The sequence below is a fragment of the Lissotriton helveticus genome, chromosome 5_1, assembly GCF_964261635.1.
Source record: "Lissotriton helveticus chromosome 5_1, aLisHel1.1, whole genome shotgun sequence".
Lineage (NCBI taxonomy): Eukaryota > Metazoa > Chordata > Amphibia > Caudata > Salamandridae > Lissotriton > Lissotriton helveticus.
Genome location: NC_136065.1, coordinates 98889793 through 98911122, shown reverse-complemented (window position 1 = coordinate 98911122; position 21330 = coordinate 98889793). Strand labels below are relative to the sequence as shown.

General features: G+C 39.7%; 1 protein-coding gene across 1 annotated transcript in view; it reads left to right on the top strand.

Moving 5' to 3' along the window:
- Positions 1-21330, top strand: part of LOC144754217 (E3 ubiquitin-protein ligase TRIM7-like) — a 376582-nt gene that overhangs the window by 261209 nt on the left and 94043 nt on the right. The gene's annotated exons all lie outside the window — the stretch shown is intronic.

The window sequence follows — 21330 nt, the reverse complement described above, 5'->3', positions numbered from 1 at the left end:
TGCACATGTGGAGTACAGACATGCCCTAAGGGCATGTATATGCGCCACATGGCACTTTGAAAAATGAAAAAAAAGTGAATTTTTCTAGGAAATCGCAAATTACCACCAACTTGAAGTTGGTGCTAATTTACGATTCCTTAAGGCCAGATTGAAAATTTTCAGTGCTTCCAGAATTGCATTTAAGAAATCGCAATTAGCAATTCCTTAAATGCATTCGCAAAAAAATTCCCTACATCCCAAAAGGCTTTTCCCGTTCGTAAATGTGCTGATTCTGAGAATCGGCCCATTTGCGAACGGAAAAAAGGCTTAATACATCAGGCCCAATATGCTTTACAAACTTGATAGTAATCCATTGCAATAAGTAATTAACTAAAGCAAATATGAATTTCTCTTGTAATCCCGTCATTTGTAAGGGGCCAATTATGTCTAAACCCATTTTTTCCCATGGTTTAATAGGAACCAAGCGTTGTAATATTTCCGAAGCAGTGTCCCCTGACGAAGGGCGTATCCCGCCCGAAATGCATTGGGTTTTAAATAAAACACTGCTTTGAATGAACCGTGGCATCTGTCGTGTGTAAACTGGAGGCTTGGATGGGCACAGTTTAAACATCAGAAACTTGGGAAATGGCCATATTAACCCCGCAAGTGGAATAGTGAATGAATATATAGAAGAAACATAATTGGAGTAATAGTATGGAGTATATGGATTAAATGGATGAATTGATGGTCAAAAATTGGAATTAGGAGCCGAGCTGGCGCCATAAATGCTGTGCATCTGGTTTGAGGCGGAAATATGCCTCAATTTTGCTGTTTAATAGGAAATGTAACAGGTTGTAAAGGGGCTCTTCAGGTACATTTAGTTTTATCACTTAGACTGCAAGTGCTTCAATTTTTAACCAGATTTCCTATCATGGCGTCCATGTACGAAACCAGTAAGTCGACCTAAGTTTGCTCTTGGCGAGGTTCCTACCTAAATGACCTTCATGTGCGAGAACACAAATGTGTTCCCTCAATTTCTCCGAAGGAACAAATTTGTCTGATTTAAGAACATTGTTACCTCTAATTGACAATTCTTCCCTAACATTCCAAAAATGTTGTAGTTCCTTAGACAATTCACTACACTTACTCGACCAACCCCTCACAATCTTCTCCTTAACCGATTCTAGAGTGACATCATCAGACATGTGTTTCTCCCAGTCAGATTGCAAAATGGCTGGAATGGCAACACATAAAACCGCCAGTACTTACGAATGATCCTCACTTAGCTTACTTAGCTTAGACATTACCCCCAGGTCCCTCCAGTCCGTGTCCCCTTCATAACTAATGAGAACATACCAAAGCAGCAACCGGCCTTCAACAAACCACCAGAACCCAACAAATGCAAAAAAGGTCATGGGTTTATCGAACATGACACAAGAAATTCAGGAGCACCCAGCATTCAGCACACACAAACCAAAATTAATATCATCCCCCAACAGATTCTGAAGACGTTAATGCCTTATAAAGGTATTAGAGGACGCCCAAGTGGTCGCCCGACAGATCTCAGCAAGGGGAACACCACCAACCTCAGCCCAAGAAGCAGCCATACCGCGAGTAGACCTCCCCTGAACCCCCTCCGGAGGAGGAGCCCCAGAAACAGAGTAAGCCAAGGTAATGACCTGCTTCAGCCAGCGGCTAATGGAGGCCGAAGAAGCCTTCCTCCCATGAGAAGAAACCCCAAAGGAAACAAAAAGGGAGTCAGACTTCCGAAAACCAGCAGTGCGGTCCAAGTAGACACGCAAAGCCCTGCCCAGCAAGGACCAAGGAGGATCCCCAGGAGAATCCAGGGCAGAACTCAAGGCAGGCACAACCAATTCCTGTGAACGGTGAAACTGGGAGGAAACCTTCGGAACAAAAGCCGAATCCAAACGGAGAACCACCCCATCCGCAGAAAAAGACAAAAAGGGCTCCCGGGCCCTCAAGGCCCCCAATTCCCCCAGGCGACGGGCCGAAGTGATAGCCACAAGAAAAACCACCTTGAGGGTCACAAACTTCACATCCACCTCCAACAGAGGCTCAAACGGAGGGGACACCAGAGCACGAAGAACCAAAGGCAAATCCCACAAAGGAAAGGAAGGGCGAACCACCAGACGGGACAGAGAAAAACTCAGAAGAAGACGGGAAACCAGATCCTCAACATCCGAAAAATTACCCCAAGGGAAACTGAAAGCCCGAACAGCGGCCCACTGAGCCCGCAAGGAGGAAACAGCCAAACCCTTATCAAAACCCTCCGAAAGGAACTGCACCACCACCTGCAGAGGGCACTCCAAAGGGGACAAATCACGAGCCAAACACCAACGGCGAAAAACACCCCAATGACGATCATAAGTCTTGAGAGTAGAAGGGCGACGGGTGTCAAGGTTTGCTCCACAGAATCCGGTTGTTGTATATAATGGTCCACCTCCAAATGTCACAAACACTCTAGTCGTAAATAAACAGAGTATTTGAGCCATTAGGCGAGGGAAAAAGGGAAGGGAAAAGGGAAGGGACAGCAGGGAAAGGAAAAAACCTGAGACGACAAAACATACACTTAGAACCACAGCATATATATTCAGGCTACTCTCATTTGGTCTCACTAGATGATCAGTATACCTGCTGTAGATGGAAACGAACTGCAGTTGAACTCCTCCTCAATCACCACAAGTCTTGACTTTGTTTAGCCTAGTGAAACATAAACAATACTCAGACTTCACACACAAACACATATGCCCTGCACCTGTGTAATCTTAAGACACCCCTCCAGCATACCATAACAAGAGCAAGAGGATAGCGTTATAAAAAGGACCCTTGGATTGGTTACGAATAATAATTGAAAGCAAATAGATACTTTCTAGTGGGGATGAAAGAAAATCAATAGTAGCCACCTGGCTAAGCAGAAACGGTGGTGTGTAGGGAGCAAGAACCACAACACTCCGCTCTGACTTTGCACTCAGTACAAGGTTCCAGTTATATGAAAATAGAAAGTCACAGCACTTTCTTAGTGCGAAATAAATAGATAATGCGAATAAGGAACACGGTAATGAGGAGGCCTTACCCCCAGCACTCAGCTTCCTCTAACATCTGGGCCAGAATCGAACCACGCGGTAGCGCGTAGTTGTGACCACTACAGCGCTCCGCTGGTTTCCACAGAAATATCAATGCCCCGAAAGTAATTTCCAAGAGCTCCTAAAAGTTTAGCTTCACTTCCAAGAACTGAGCGAAACGGAAACGCGTAGCATACACTACTGCACTCCGCTTCCAAATGTCAATATACGGTGAATTATTTCCACACGGCAGTGCGGCAGAAAGGCAGCGCGCTCCACTTTAAATGATACAAAAAGATTGAGCCCCAATCCTACCTCGAGTCGGAGAATCATGCAGTAGCTTCTCCTCATTAGAAGCCGGGAATCGAGGCAAACGTTCAGGGAGCTTCCTACGAGCAGGCAAACACCGAAGTCCAAAGGAATTACACGCAACAGGAAGCGTGTCGTGCCTACCAATAATACCTCCCCTTCCGTCAAGGTTGCTGGGAGATGTAGTGCATTCTTGTTTCCTCAACTTTCTATAGTACGTGTCCCATGAACCAGCACACCCAGCATTATAGGCGCAACCTAAAATCCTGACTACGGGAACCCTGAAGAGCCACCGCTAAATGTTCAGGGAAACCCCGCAGACGCCAACCCTGCCTCTCAACATCCACACCGACAGACGCAACCTCTGAAGAGACAGCGACGGAGCAGATTGGAGGAGGGACGGAGACAGAGGAAGAAACCATGGACCCTGCACAGCTAACAACCGCAGAGTCGGAAACCAGGACCTCCGAGGCCAAAAAGGAACTACAACAATCACCAACCGGTCCTCCTGACACAGGCGAGACAAAAACCTGGGAATCAGGGCCAGAGGAGGTAAGGCATACAGGAGCATGGATGGCCAAAGAACCGTCAGGGCATCCACCCCCCAGCACCCCACCTGAGGATCCCGGGAGCAGAACCTGGGCAGCTGGGCATTGAGCCGGGAAGCAAAGAGGTCCAGATACGGAAGACCAAACCTCCTGCAGACAAGCCGAAAAGCCACTGTAGTCAGAGACAACTCCAGAGAGGCGGGGAAACAACGACTGAGAGCAACCGCCGCCCCATTGTCCACCCCCCGAATATGCACCGCCGACAGAGACAACAGATGACCCTCCGCCCAACAGAACAAGGGGAGCACCACCGAGTTCAGGGAGGCAACAGTCACTGTGTTGTCCGACCTCACCACCACATGGCGATCGATCAGCTGAATCCTGAAACCCATCACCGCGCGGTGAACAGCAGACAGCTCCCTCCAATTGGAAGAAGGACGACTCTCAGGAAGGGACGAACGACTCTGAAGAGACAGGGATCCCAGGGTCGCCTCCCACCCCAACGAACTGGCATCCGTGGTCACGACCACCAGAGGGGAAGGCTGCAGCGGCAGACCCTGAGACAAATGCTCCGACACCGACCCCCAAAGAAGGGCAGGAAGGTTCGCAGGGGACACAGGAACAAGACAATCCAGGTCGAGACACACAGGATCCCAACGAGACAGAAGGAACAGCCACAGAGGATGAAGGTGAAAACGAGCCCAGGCCACAGTAAACACCGTCGCCGCCATGAGCCCTAGAAGGCGCAACCAAAGGCCCACCGGAAAGGAGCCGCTCACCAAGAACCTCTGAGTCAAAGACACCAGTGTCAAGACCCGAGGCACGGGCAGAAAAACCCGTCGAGATCCGTCCGAACCCGGGCTCCTGGGAGGGAGACAGCTGACATTTGGGGAGATTCAGAAGAAACCCGTGATGCCTCAAATTCCGAAGACCCAGAAGGGGAAGACGAGAAAGAAAATCAGCTACAGTATTTCGCTCTCCTCGGACGTACACCACTTTAAAGTTAAAACTTTGTAAATAAATAAACCACTTACTAATCCTTGGTGTAGTTTTCTCTATATCATTCTTCACAAAAATGTAAATGAGGGGCTTATGAGCAGGTCGGAGTTCAAAAGGTAAACCCCAGGGAAAGTACTTAAAATGAGTAATGGCCCAGAAACACGACAATGCATCTTTTTCTATAGTAGAATAATTCACATCTACTTCCTTGAGGGTCCTAGACAAAAATACAACGATTCTTTCTTTTCCCTCTACCACTTGAGAAAGAGTAGCTCTCAACCCTCTATTGCTTTCATCAGTGGTAAGTATAGTATCCCTTTTACTGTCAAAACTGCCAATGAAAGGGGATGAAATTATGTCTCTCATCTTCATAAAAATTGGCCGTATGGTTAGGCAACCAAACAAATCGAGTGTTTTTAAAAATAAATCTCTCATGGGTTGAACCAGAATTGAAACGTTCTTTATAAATTTGGACATGCAGTCAGCTAACCCCAAAAAAGATTTCACTACATCTTTATTAGTGGGAATGGGGGCTTTAGAAACTGATTCAATTAAGTTAATTTTTTGGCTTGATTCCCTCATTGGACAGGGTATGGCCTAAAAACTCTACTGGCGCTACTCCAAGTTGACTTTTTTTTTTAGAATAAGGCCAGCACATCTTACTTTGTTCAATACTTTCCGCAAATTAGGATTGTGTTCCTCCTCACTTGCACCATATATGAGGATGTCCTCTTGAAAACATACTATTTTATCCACTTCTTTCAGAGCATGCGGCATTATCCTCTGGAACGGTGCCTCAGTAGAAGCAAGGACGAACTGCATTATGAAGAATTTGTAATTTCCAAAAGGAGTGTCAAAAGCAGTAAGGATCTGAGAATCAGGGTGAAGGGCAACCTGATGATATGCTGAAGAAAGATCTAGAACAGAAAAGTATTTAGCGTCATGTATTACACTCAGCATCTCATTTATGTTAGGAAGAGGATGCTTGTCAATCCATATGCTAGCATCGAGACTCCTCAAATCCACACACATGCGAATATTATTTCCTTTCTTCTTTGATGTAATAACAATGAGCGCCAACCATTCAGATCTTTCTACCGGTTCAATTATACCGTGTTCCTGTAATTTCCTAAGTCCTTTCTTTAATAGCTCCTGCATAAGTAAAGGTATGGAACGAGTTTTATGTACTATGGGAACTGCATCAGACTTACTTTTGATTTTATGTAGATAATGTTTAAGCATGGCAATTTCCTCTACAAACACATCAGGAAATTCCTCACATATGCCTTGCCTCAACTGATTACTGAGTCATAATTCAGTGTTGCAGCCGTGTTGGCTTATTATTCATCCTCATTTCAGTTGCTTCGTGGCTGACCCACATTGCCCTGTCTGTTCTTCTCAATTTATATTAAGCTGCACTACTATTACTTTCAATGGCGGAAGGTTTGGGTGGCAATATTAAGGACAGAGATTCCAAAGGAAACGTGAAACGCTACAGTCCTCACCTACCCCGGAATCACAGACTAGAGGTGATCTTGACTCTACCTCAACTTTAGAAGTTAAATTGCTTAAGCTGAATACCGTCCATGATATAGCTCAAAGTACTAAAACCAATGCAGATTTACTGCAGGTGGAGGTTGCGGCAATTCGTAAAAACCTTTAAGAACTTTCATTACGTGTTTCTAATGCTGAAATAAGAATAAGTTGCATAGAAGATTAAACAAATAAACAAGCAAAACACTTTCTAAACTTGGAACGTTCCATTACATCACTAAGGACAGACCTAACAGAACAGGAAGATCGTAATTGCAGAAGTAATCTTAGTATTTTTGGATTACCTGAGGGAAGTAAGAACTCTGCTGCTTCTGTAATTGAATTCTTACTTACTTGAATCCCAAATACCCTGCAACTTTCTTTCAAACAGGACTTTGAGATAGAAAGAGCTCATAGAATTCCAACTTTCGAACCCAGAAATATGTCTTCTCCACGGCCCTTGATTTTTAAACCTTTGCAACATCAACATACTGATCAAATCTTGGCACAAATGAGGAAGATCAAGTCAGTGCAATGGAAAGGTCACAAAATCTCTATTTCACAAGACTTTGCCAAAGATACGCTCATTTGTCGCAAAAACGTCCTTAATCTACGTAGGAGACTTTCTGATATGGGAATTCCATTTTCTTTTTCTGGGCCCTCAAAAGTTCGGATCATTTTCAAAGGTCACCCACAGATTTTTTATGAACCCATAGATCTTTCTACATTTTTGGACAATCAATCTGAATCCCATAAAGACTCTGAGTCTTTACCTGGTTCTTCTCGCTCCTAGTCAACTGTATACATTGTTTTGGCTTGTTCTTATCCTTCAAATAATTATTTTCTTCTTGTTACTGAAAAATATATGGATGTTTTTTCGTATCCAAGCCTTTATATGTTTTCATATAACTTAGGCCATGTTGTTCCTACTGTATGCTATATAATAACTCTGGTCAAGCCTTTGCTTGATATTCATACTTTTAACATATTTTGTTGTAATTCTGTTGATGCTCTTTATGTTCTAGACGACCTGGAGTTGATACTTTGCACTTTACCATGCAGTGCATTAATGTGCACTTTGTTTTTATTTATATTTATTGGTCTCTGTAGCGGATAAGGTCCCCTTAAGGTATATTGTTTTATTTGTTTAGCATGTTCTATGAATTACTCTCTTCTTACTCTTATTATAGGTGAGTATCTTATTATTAACCTTTTTCTTCTTTTTTTTACCTTATTATTATTTTTAATCTTATTATTTGTTTTCGCTTCTTTTATTTATGAAGTCTACCTATATGCTACATGTTATTTGATGATTTCCATGATCACTTATGAAGTGTGTTGTTTCTCTTCTATTGTTCTCCTATCTCTTCATATATTTCTTTTGTTCTGATCTCAATGCCACTTTTTTAGGTTCTTTTTCTCTGGTACATTTCCATTAATTGATGCTCTTTGCTTGCTGTTGGTTGATAGTTATTTAAGATATTTTATAATATTGCACATATCAATTTGAAATTAATTTGAATGATCTACTATAGATTGATTGATGTTTTTATAAGTCAGATCTATTTGCTCTTTACAGTTATGTTTTGCTTACCTATGAAATATCACCTTATAACATATGCTCTACTTACACCACTTTAGCTTCCTTTTATATATTTTATTTCAAATGACTGGTATGGTCTATGAAATTGCTCTCCTACTTCTATATCTTGCTTTACAGTCTCTTCCTATAGGTGAGTATTCTATATTCAAGATTTTACCTTCTGCCTTTTATCTGGTCTCCTTCACCATTGCTCTCTTTTGAAGTTTCTTCATATGTTACTTTCCACTGATCACCAATGAAATATGGCATTATCTATCAAGATTCTCCTACTATTCTATGCTCCTAATTTGTTATGCTCCTAGCACCACTTTATTTGAATCCAGTACGAGTTGCACCATTAATACTCATGCTCTTAGAGTACTATTAATTGAAAATGTATGGTTATCTTATTGCTTGTAACGTATCAACTTGGAATTCATCTAAATGATATTTATAGATGATCTGAAGTATGCTAAAACTGAAATTTGTACGCTAAATATAATACTAATTTGTTTGATTATGAAATGTTATCTCTTTGTAGGCGCTCTTCTTACGTTATAGCTGGTTAGCCTTTTGTTACTTATTACACTCAAGACTTATCCTTGATATGAACATATTTTTCATGCAGCAAACCTTGTTCTGTTGCTCTGTGGTTTGCTTATGTTTGAGCTGTCTACACAGATGATGGTAGCGTCTGCTGTTGCTCATCCATGTGGATTCCCCATGCAAGTTGTCTCTCACAGACATCCCTTGGTAGGGTTGAGCTCCAATGTTGCTCTGGACTTCTCTGGAGTCCATTTGATCCCTCTTCTCTTCTCCTTACTCTTTGTTCCTCGCTTTTATCCTCTTCTTAATATTGGGAGATCTGTTTCTCTTCACTTGTTTTTTACGTATACTTTCATTTTCGTTGCACTCTTTCACCCGAAGAATTTACTCTTAACATCTACATGTACAAATGCCTGGTATAAAAGTAGTTACTCTTAATGTTAGCGGTTTGAATCACTCGGTTAAACGGACTAAAAGTTTAGATTATTGTAAGAATTTATCAGGTTATTTAGTCTTACTGCAAGAGACTAATGGGCTCATTAGGATGGGCCCGCGGTGTTGGGACCGGCCGCCAGATTTGCGGCAGTCCTGCACCGTAATTAGGATGCGACTGAAAACATGGCGGTTACAATCTTCAGTTTAACACTGCGGCGGGTGCTGCTGACAGCTGCACCCGCCGCTATGTGCAAATCGCATGCCAGGCATTTCACTGTACCACATGGCAGGCACCACATGGTGCCTGCCACTTGGTGCAGAGAAATGTAGGGGGTACCATTGGTACCCCCCCAAGTGCACCCCACCACCCCCAGACACAAGGAGGGTCCACAACGGGCCCCTAAAATTAATCCCCACCAGCCTTTCCAAAAAGGCCTTTCAAAACTCTACATCATACTATGGTGCACAGCACCGCCATCATATTAGTGGCCCAGCTCTGCCAGGCAGGCAATACACTGGCAGAAAAGCTGCGGACTGGCTTTGCATGCGCCATGATACCCACTGCCATCCTAATATGGAGTGGGTAATTTTCATTACGATGGCGTAAGGATCGCCACCGCCAGCCCGGCGATCGTTCAGCCATCGTAAAGAGCCCCTAAGATAGGTTTCTGGGAGGCTCTTCTCATGAAGAGAGATTGGGTAGCAGATATTACATGTTCTGAGACTTCCGGGATAAGAAACTGAGCTATTACTCTTATTGCTAAGAAATCAGGCTTATCTATTGTTACAGCTGAGCACGATAGTAATGGAAGATGGTTACTTACATGTTTGATTAATGGCTCAGATGATCTATATGGTATGAACCTTGATACTCTGAATATAGATGATCCAGATTTCTGGGGCACGATCAATAAAAAACTTTGACACTCCACAAAAATTCAAGAACAATTGTGGGAGACTTTAATCTCCCTCTCGACCCTATTTTGGACAGACACTCCACATTTAAGTTCCGATCCCCTAGAGCAGTGTTTCCCAAACTGGGGTCCGCGGACCCCCAGGGGTCCGTGACACATTCCAAGGGGGTCCGTAGGCAGCAGTTTTAAAAGCACAGCAAAGTTTATTGTATAATTAGCAGAGTTCGAGCAACAATAAAAGTGTCAAGGTAATGCCAGTGATTAATGTACCTGCTAGAGAGAGGAGAGTTTTGTTCAGTGGCAGCTTTGACTTAACTAATGTACCACAGAGGGTTAATGTGCCTACTGCAAAGAACGTGTAACATGCATTTTAAAAAGCAGATTTTATGTGCATAGGTCCGTGGTTACTGCTTTTTTCACAGAGATTCTTTTGTTACTGTGCACTTCATAAGTGACGATCGTAATCTAGCAGAGGGACCTCCTATAAGCTGTCATCAAAGAGCTGCTTGCAAACTGCATGGTACCAGTTAGTAACTTATGTTTTTACCCAGTCAATCATTACCCTGATGCTGGTAAAAATATTTTATTTGGGAAGAAAGACATTTTTAATGTTAAAGTCAGTGTTAGCCACTGTGTTATGTTCTGAATCCTGAGTTTGTGCTTTTCCAGACCAAGCACTATTTAAAAATGCCTACCAGTATGAATGACATGTGAATACACCTTGTAGTCCCCTTTACTTTATGTATAAAAAAATTATACACTGATTTACATGTATGATTCATTGTGTCTATATGTGTGTGATGTAAAGTACTCTGACATCCTACAATGGTATGAAAGATGCTATAAAACAAAGGAAATACATGTGACAGAGGGGGTATTCCTTCAATATAAAATACTAAGGGCCAGATGTGCGACCCGTTTTTATATGCGCAAACGGGTTCGCGAACCCGTTTGCGCATGTAAAAACCTATTGGGCCATGTACATAGCCTACTTCGCGAGTCGCAATTGTTTTGCGACTTGCTAAATAGGTTTTGCAACTTGCTATTTGGAAGGGGCATTCCCTTCCAAATAACGAATCTCAAAACCATGTACAAATGTTTTGCGACTGCAATGGCTGGTAAGTAGATGGTAATGCATTCACAAATCGGAAGGGGTCCCCAGGGGACCCCTTCCCCTTTGCAAATGCATGCAAAATAATGTTTTAAGGGCAGGCAGTGGTCCCTGGGACCACTGCCTGCCCTTAAAAAAATGAAACAGAAACGTTTCATTTTCTTCTTTTTTTTAAAAATGTATGGAAAACGGGCTGCATTTTTTTTTAAAGAAAACTGCTTTATTTAAAAGCAGTCCCAGACATGGTGGTCTGCTGAGCCCAGCAGGCCACCATCCCTGGGAGGGCTTGCATTCCCAATGGGCTCGCAAATTGCGAGAGGCTCATTAATATTAATGAACCTCGCAATTTGCGACCCAATTGGGAATCCCAAACAGTGTTAAATACACTGTTGTACATTTCATTTAGCGACTCGCAATTTGCCACTTGCAATGGGTCGCCAATTGTGAGTCACTAAATAAAATGGTCGTACATCAGGCCCCAAAATCCTTAGTACTTTGAGTATTTGATTTGTGTGCACACGTGTTTTTTTTAATTACTGTATCAAAATTTGAAATTTAACTCAAAGATTGCTTGGGGGTCCCCGGCTTCCAGTGGTGACTCAATGGGGGTCCTCAGGAGTCAAAAGTTTGGGAAGTGATCCAGCGGGCTATAGAAAATATGTCATAAACAACGCTACCCAACTTCATAAACTATAAACAAATTATTACACTACCTCATGGACCCATTTATAAATCTGACATATTTGGGCCTACTGAATCAGGTGGTCAGATTAAATCTATATTCACTATATTTACAAACTATATACAAATATATACATTTGCAGTAAGAATGTTGTCATTTTAACAAATTCTAACTATTTAAACGACCACCATTGGCGACGTGATCTAGCTAATAGTAACCTACACTTCTGAATAATTAAGACCAGCTTGTTTGTCAAAAGTAAGATTTTATTTACTAAATTATGGTATTTCAAATTGTAGTTTTAAAAATGCAATTTTATTAACATTAAAGTAAACATGTTTATAAAGAATCATGAAAAAGCAATTTAAGCAAGAAATTCAGAGTTTAAGAAAGTATTTTGAAGTTTAGCATTTCTAAAACCTAAGTCCTTAGCTAAGCTAAATAAATGGAAATTAGAATAAAGTTCTTTGAGGATTCTTACGTGCTCCACGCAAAGTCCGACAGCACTTCACCCTCATCGGAAAGTCAGAAAGCAGCAGCCAGCCCATCCCTAGGGGCATGACTTTTTATACCTTTCTACGCTAACTAAACTACGCAAAGGAAAGTTTTCAGAAATCTTCGATGTCCCATTGGCTGAGAGTGACAAGTGACATGTCACCCACATTTCAAATTTTCCATTAAGACACATTTCTTAAAGACCATTGTCCTCTTCCGAGTGCAACCAGGAGCTTCCTTGGTTTGCAACAAATGTACAATAAAATTCTCGCTGCGTCCATTTGACTTCCGCGGATGCCAAGTTAAGACTGACAAAATGTTCTTTTTCGACCTTGGCCACGTCCGACAGAATGATGACAGCACATCAGTTTTTGCTTTGTGAACGCAGCTTTTGACGAACACTTTATTTCGGAATGGGCATCTCGTGACTTTTGCAGAAGTAAATTTCAGCTTTTAACAACTCGAGCAAACTAGGCCCAAAAGCAGGCAACTTATGCTTTCTAGTATAAAACAAACACAAGAAAAGTATTAATGTAAGAAATAATGTAGATTCTGTATCCACCCCATGATTTACTAATTAATTAACCCACCCGATTAGTCAAATGTTACCTAGCAAATGCAAACAAATAAAGCAGCGTTTATATCTACCAGTCTTCATTAATCCATGAGACTTATGTGCACCTAGAATAGTAGAAATGACATCACATAGACAAGGATAAGCAAAATAAGCACATGCTTCTTTTAAGTCTGCAGCAGTTAGTAATGACAAAAACGAAAACAATAAATTATTTTATTATTTTGCACGAACAAAAAGATGCAACAATTATGCACGTTTATGAGCACACATGTTAGTCCCCCCATGTGTAAAGTTTAATCTAAGTTGTATTAGCACGACATATCACAAATCATTAATATTATTACTCATGTTATGGAAATGTGACTTCACGAGTTTAAACAAAATTTTGTTTTCTATCTCGCTCCATCAACTCCCTCATCTGGTGATTAACAAATCACCACACCAGCACCCAAAATTTTGATAAATTTAACTTCCAGAAAATGATTCAAATTCATTTGTGTCAGTAAATTCTAAAATCCAGTATCTGCAAAATCCTCGGAATTTGCATAACGTTCTCTATGTAACTCTTGTAACTCAATCTCTCTTTCTTCTTCTTTTCTAAGTTTATAGATTCTTTTCTTTTCTTTCAACTGTTTCTTTCTTTTATGCAACAAACAACCTATTTTTGTAAAAATAAAAATGAATACTATTATAATCAAAGGTGCCAAGATCTTGCCAAGAACTGAACTTCCAATGTCATGAAACCAGTTTTTAATTGCTTGGAATCTTTTAGAAAGTTTCCCTGTAAAATCTTCTTCTTCTAAAGGAATTATTTCCGAGTGCATTTGTGTAATATTTTTGATGTACATTTCAATATTCTTACTTTCATCAGGTATATATGTGCAACAATGTTGCACATGCAAAATGCCACAGACTCCTCCCTCTTTTGCTAGGAGTATGTCTAAAGCAAGGCGATCTTGAATTACCATGGATCTAATTGCAATTACTTCAACATTCACTAATTGGAACCCATCAGCTGTGTCAGTTGATAATCTATCAACTATAGTGGATAATTTTCTGATTCTCCCTGCATTTAGGGTTATACCAACAAAAGGTATTACTGCTTGAAAAATATCTCCCAAAACTTCAGTAAAAGTTTCTCTTTTAACTCTATTTACATAATTATGAATTTTAAACAATCCTTCTGAATCTCTATCAACATGAAACACTTTAGGAAAAACAATTCCCACATAACAAGTTCCATACCAGTGGTCTGGAAGGTTGTAGTAGGCTTTGTCACCACAAACAAAATAAATCCCAGGAAAGATTGGATCCTTTCCACCTTTGAATCCCCAACCTCCCATAATCTGATAAGTATCTTCACAGTTACTTGCACCTACAAAATAATTATCAAAAAGTGTATTATCTCTTCTAATGCAAAGCTTTCCACTAACTGGTTTGTCTATGTGAATTGCAACATTTTCAAGCATTTTGCCATTTAATTTCTCATCCTCTTTCTGCCAGAATCTAGACTTAGTCTGCTTGACTAATTCATTCCTTTTGTAAATTGCTCTTCTCTCCTCCACCATATTCAAAAATTTCTTTCCTTCAGCACTTAATTTGCAAGTTAGATTATTCTTATAAGCATACTCATATGTGAGTTCGTTAGTAACAAGGAAAAATTCTCTCATTTGTTTTGCTTTCTTATGCTTATTTAAAGCATTTTCAATCTTAATATTTGCGAAAATCTCGTCAAAATCTGAATAGTGATATTCTAAACGTCCAGTTTGATAAAATAAGCTAGTTAACACACTACATGTTACACCATAAGTGAGAGGAAGCATATTATATGTTACTCCCTCTGAAACAGAAGCAGGTAACTTGACGCAGACGTAGCAGTCTTTTGCATCCATTACCTTAACATATTCACTCAAAAGCTTTGTGAATGTATTGCTTGAAAAATCACTAATAGATTTATCTTGATGAAATTTAGGCTGATGATCAATAACTTTTGCAGATGCACTATGTTTAGTTTGGCTAACCAAAGCTTTGCTTGTTATATTAACTTTATGTAATTCTCTGTTCATCTCTAAAGGGATAATCACAGCTAAAACCAACCAGAGCAGAATTAAAATGAGCAGACACACCAGAGTCATCTTACAGCATCTCTTGAAAACAGAACACCTTGAAGTGTTCTCCTTAACATAAGGCATTTTTGGTTAGTTTAGCCTCAAAAATTAAAATAAAACAAAATTTCAAAATTCTAAATTTATATTTACTTTATATTTACACCCCCCTTTTAAAATATATATATATTTTTTTTTTAAACCCTAAACAAGATTTCTTCGACCTTATGTCATACATAAGTTTTCTTCAACTAAACAGTTTTTCTTCGACCTTGTGTCAACTAACAAATTTTCTTCAGCCTTTTGCCAAATTAATATTTCTGTACTTCAATCATTGTCACTAATTTCTTGGATTTCGTCTTCTTCTTCACTACTACCATATATATCAATAACAGGTGGAATTACTAAATAAGTCCACTCAGGAGACTTGTATTTCTGGTTTGGTCTCACTATTCTCGACACCACTTCAATTTTCCTTCCAACTCCAACTTCCTTTCCGGGACTCTTTTGACTACTGATTTCTTCAACTTGCTCTTTTGGTTTCTTGATCAACCTGACTCTCAATCTTCCACCAGGCCAGTAGTCTGCTTTTCTCACGTACTTCTTCCTTGGTTCAGAATTATTTGATTCTGACTTCCAAGTCCTTTTCTTTCTGTTTTCACTTTCACCATCCACGTCACTTTCTTCAGTTTCGTAGTCTGAAATTTCAATTGACTCAGGAACTTCTCTATTCGGCAATTTCACTCCTTCAGGAACTTCACTTTGTTTTCCATCACTGGTACTTGGTAATTCGTCTTCCTCCTCTTCTTCAATTACCCCCAACTTCCCAGATTTTGGATTCCTGTTCCTTACTCCAGAGCTTGTTCTCTGCCTTTCGATACTCTCCTGGTCTGAAACTTCTTTTTGTTCTGCTTCTTTGTCTTCGATAGAGACAACCGAATCCTCAGTTATCTTTCCCTTTAACAGATTCTCTTCACCTTCAGAATCTATTTCAATGATTTCCAAGTCTTTTCTTGTCACATTTCCATTCACTGGCACAGTTTCCAGATGTCGACTTTCTTGTCGATCTTCAGAATCTGGATTTATTTCACCTTCTGTTTCTCCTTCTGCTTCAGAATCAGAATCGTCTGTGGTATCACTTTCAACATCAGAACTCTCAGGAGTTGGTACTGGAATAGTATGACTAGGATGTATCCAACGTTTCAATCCTCTGCACTTTACAGCATTAGTAGTGATCAAAATTATTTGCCTAGGCTTCTGCCATCTAGGAGCCAGACAATTTCTTCTTCGATGTACTTTTGTCCTGACCCAATCACCAGGCCTCAGATCATGTGTAAAAACCTTTTCATCTGATTGAGCTTCAGTTCCCACCTGATTAGACACAGAAGTCACCATATCAGATAACCTTTTACAGTAATCCAAAATAGCACTGTCATTTATGCTCAACAGTTTACCTACAGGTACAAAAGCCTGCCTCATAACTCTTCCCATTAAAATTTCATGAGGACTTAAACCTGTCTTTTTATCTGGTGTACTTCTTAATGACATCAAAACAAGTGGAAGAGCATCAGTCCACTTTACACCTGTTTCAAGACACATTTTTCCAATCCTGTTTTTAATTGTTCCATTAATTTGTTCAACCACCCCAGATGCCTCTGGTCTGTATGCACAGTGTATTTTCTGCTCAATGCTCAAAGCTTCGCAAATTAACTTCATCAGTTTGTTATCAAAATGGCTTCCTCCATCACTCTCAATAGTGACTGGAAAACCGTACCTTGGGATGATTTCTCTGAGCATCAGTTTTGCCACTGTAATTGAATCACAATGTCGTGTAGGGAAAGCCTCTACCCATCTTGAAAATAAGCAAACAATTACAAGAACATATTTCAAACAATTGTGTAAGGGCATTTCGATGAAATCCATTTGTAACCTGGTAAAGGGACCCCCCTCTCTTCCAATTATTCCTGTCCCCACCACTGATTTTCTGTTTGGATTCATTTGTTGGCATGACAAACACCTTTGACAAAAAGATTCTGCAATAGTCCTGAACTTAGTATTGAACCATGTTTCTCTGAAAAGTCTAACCATAGAATCTCTTCCAAGATGTGCTGGACCATGATATAATCTGGCCATGTCAGCAATCAAGCAATTTGGTAAGACTACTCTGCCATCTTTGTAAACCCACACTCCATCTTCTTCCCGTGGTCTACAATCTGATCTTAACCACTGATCTTTCTCATCATCATCTGCTTCGTTTTGTAAATCTCTAATCTCATGCCATGTTTCTACAACTGTTGTTAGCATTAATGAATTTGAATCAGTTTCTTTACTCCTTTCCCGATTGTATGCATAACCTTTTCTTGCACAGAATTTAGCCGTTTCATCTGCAAAGGCATTGCCCTTGGAGATATAATCAACTCCTTTAGTGTGCGCTGCACACTTAACAATAGCGATTTCTTTCGGCAATTGTATTGCTTCAATTAATCTCCTAATGAAAACTGCATTTTTAATCGGTGACCCTGCTGATGTCATGTATCCTCTCTGTGACCAGAGTTGTCCATAATCATGCACAACTCCATATCCATACTGACTATCAGTAATGATGGTAACTCTTATATCTTTTGATATTTCACATGCACGAATCAAAGCAATTAATTCAGCCACTTGTGCTGAACGAACTCCTTCAAGACATGATGCTTCTTCGACATCTTTAACTGTACAAACTGAATATGAGGCTTTCAAGACACCTCCTTCGGATCTTAAGCATGAGCCATCTACAAAGTAGACAAAATCCGATTCAGACAAAGGTCTATCTTTGATGTCTTTTCTTGGTTTAGTGCAAAATTCCATGACATCTAAACATTCATGTTCTGTCTCAATGTCATCAACAATTTCAGAATCAGGCAGTAATGTAGAAGGATTCAGATTTAAACATCTTGAAATCGAAACATTATCTGCTCCTAGTATGATTTTCTCATACTTTGTCAATCTGCTACTTGTCAAATGTTGAGTTTTACCTCTTGTTAGCAATATTTCTACTGAATGAGGCACAAAAACTTTCACAGGAAATCCCATAATGATTCCCTCACTTTGTTCAAGACTAATACTTGTAGCTGCAACTGCTTTCAAGCAACCTGGTAATGCTTTTGCAATGGGATCAAGAACTGCAGAGAAGTATGCAATAGGTTTCTTTAGATTTCCGTGTCTCTGAATCAACACAGATAATGCACATCCTTCTCTCTCACTGCAATACAGTTCAAAATCTTTCTCATAATTTGGCATACCTAAAGCAGGAGCTTGACATAAGCTCTTTTTCAGGTTCTCAAAAGAATCCATCTCAGCATCATTAAGAATAATTGGATCTTTTACATCTGACTTTGTCAGTCTTTGTAGTGGTTTTGCAATTACTGAGAATCCACTTATCCATTGTCGACAGTAACCAACCATTCCCAAGAACATTCTGACCTGTCTCTGTGTTCTTGGAGGTAACATTGCTTGAATCATTTTTATTCTCTCAATTGTTACTTGTCTTTTTCCCTTTGCAATTCTGTGGCCAAGATATTTTACTTCTTGTTTGCAAAACTGTAGTTTAGCTGGGGACACTTTATGTCCTTCTTCTGCAAGGCGATTTAACAGAATTATAGTGTCTGTCACACAATTTTCTCTTGTCTTAGCAGCTATCAACAGATCATCAATATACTGCACTAACGTAGACCTACCAGGTAAGTCTAAGTTTTCTAATGATCTTTTTAACAATTCATTAAAGATTGAAGGACTCTCTGTATAGCCCTGAGGGATTCTACACCATCCGAGGGTCTTACCTTGGAATCTGAAAGCAAAGATTTCATAACTGTCTGGATGTAAAGGAACTGTAAAGAATGCATTACAAAGATCAATGACTGTGTACCATTCAGCATCATGTGGAATTTGGTACAGAATTACTGCTGGATTTGGAACCACAGGACAACATGGAACGACAATTTGATTAACCTTTCTCAAATCTTGTACTATTCTAAATGTTCCATTTGCCTTTTTAACTCCCATAATTGGTGAATTACAAGGACTACTCTCCATTTCCCTTAATACACCTTGTTTGATGAATTTTTCAATTATAGGTGTAATCCCTTCAATTGTTTCTGCTTTCATCTTATACTGTGGAATGTTTGGAAATTCTATTCCCTGTTTTAAAGTAATTTTTACTGGATCTATGTTTTTCATTAGACCCATTTCATTCCCAGTAAAATCCCATATTTCAGATTTCACTGTTTCTCTGAGCTCTTCAGGCAAATCTTTCTTTTCCATTGCAGAAAACAATTTTGTTTCTTCTGCTTCCATCATCATCATTGTCATTCTATACAAACCATCTTCTTCCATTGTTTGTAACTCAACTCCATCAGGGGAACAATATATTCTGCAATTCATTTTACATAGGATATCTCTACCTAATAAATTCACTGGACTACTATTACAAACCACAAATCTGTGTTTGTCTCTGTAATTTCCAATTTCAACTGGAACTGGATCAGTTAAATCAGTTTTAATTTGTTGATTACTTACTCCGACAACTTGGATGGTATCCCCAGAGAGAGGTAGGTTTTCAATTTCCACTGATCTAACAGTAGAACGGGTAGCACCAGTGTCCACTAGAAAAGTGATGTCTACATCATTAACTTTCCCGTTTACAAAAGGACCAGACTGGTCAACCTCAAGAGTGGCTCCAACAACACACTCTTCCTCCTCTCCCGGGCACCGTCAGCAATAATCATCGGAATCACTGTCTTGGCTTTCTGCTAATAAAAACTGTTGTGAAGCATTTTGCATTTGAACCCTTTGCTGTTTTTGCCGTTTTGTGGTTTTATTACCTGTTCACTTCCCTGAAATCCCACGTTTGGATTATATTTTTGAACTCCCCCACAATTCGGAAAAGGTGGTTGTGGCAATTGATCCTGACGATTATTCACCTGTTGCTGTTGCTGTTGCTGTTGCTGCAACTGTCGTTGAATGTTTAACTCGTTTAACCCCTGTTGCATCTGTAGCTGTTGCTGCAGGTCAACACCATTCTGCATCTGTGGATTCAATAAGGGATTCTTTAAGTTTTTAGGAGGATGAGGACACTCGTCTCTCCAATGTCCAATTTCGCCACAATTAAAACAAGGTAATCTTTGTTTCAATTCCTCAACTTTTGGGCTAAATTTCCTTGTGAAATTATTACCTTTAAACTTTCCTTGTATCTGATTTGTATTTCCAGTTTGAACATAATTAGTGTTCTTATTACCCATGCTGGCAATCTGTTGCTCAGCTACTTTTACCTGAGCCCACATAGCTTTTTCCTTGAGTTTCTTCTGTCTCACTTCTAACTCATCACTGCAATATTTAGCTTTTCTCAGGATTTCATCTACAGAAAGTGATTGCCATCCTACAATGCTATTCCTGATCATGTCTGCAATTTCAGGTTTTAGTCCATAAACAAATCTATAGACAAAATGACTCATATCCTTTTCATCTAGTTTTTCATAGCCACTGTATTGTTTAAAAATTAACAGTAGCCTTTCATAAAAAGAATGAACTGATTCTTTTGTTTCCTGTTCTGTCCTTTCTATTTTAACCCAATCAACTTCTTTGGGTGGAATTTTGTTTTTCATCCAAACAATCACCTTTTCGTAAAAATCCATTACAAGTGGATTTGGAGCACCTGTTTCTTTGATTCGCTCAGGTTCTGTTTTTGGCCAACTAATTGATATTTTACATTCTGTCCAAAGATCTGATGGAACGACAATGTCGAAAAATCCATCTAAATCAATCCACAGAACTTTTGACACTTTGATAAATCTATCCACTTGTCTATACCACTCTACTGGTTTCTCCCTCAATTTTGGAAAGTCATTTGTAAACAACAGAATGTCCTGTCTCGACCAAGGGACATGAACATATCCTCCACCTGCAATTTCTCTCATTGGAAATTGTTTTGACAATTTCTCCAATCTTTCATCTTCCTTCTTTTTCGTCCATTTCACTCTCCACTTATTAAGTTCTCCCAGCTTTTTGATATAAACAATCAAATCCTTTATATGTAGTATCCTTCCCATTGAGTTCAAACTCTCAATGTCACTTTCTGAAAAGTCTAATCTGTAATGTTTTGCAAAATTCTTTTGTTTACTCACATCGATTTCAAGTTCCGCTGCTAGATCCTCTAGTTGATCATATTTATTTTTCGTTTTCCACTGAATACTTTTGCAAATGAACAGTAGTTCATTATCTCGATAGTAATTTAAACTATCTGGACCAATTGTTCCGATTATTAATTCTTCGATATTTGCTTTTAATTTAGCCACATCAAGTTTTGGTGTGGTTACCCTGACTTCAGGACTCCCTACATCTGATATAGCACCCATTGGTGTTTTTGGAGATAAATCCTCATTAAAGGTTAAATCA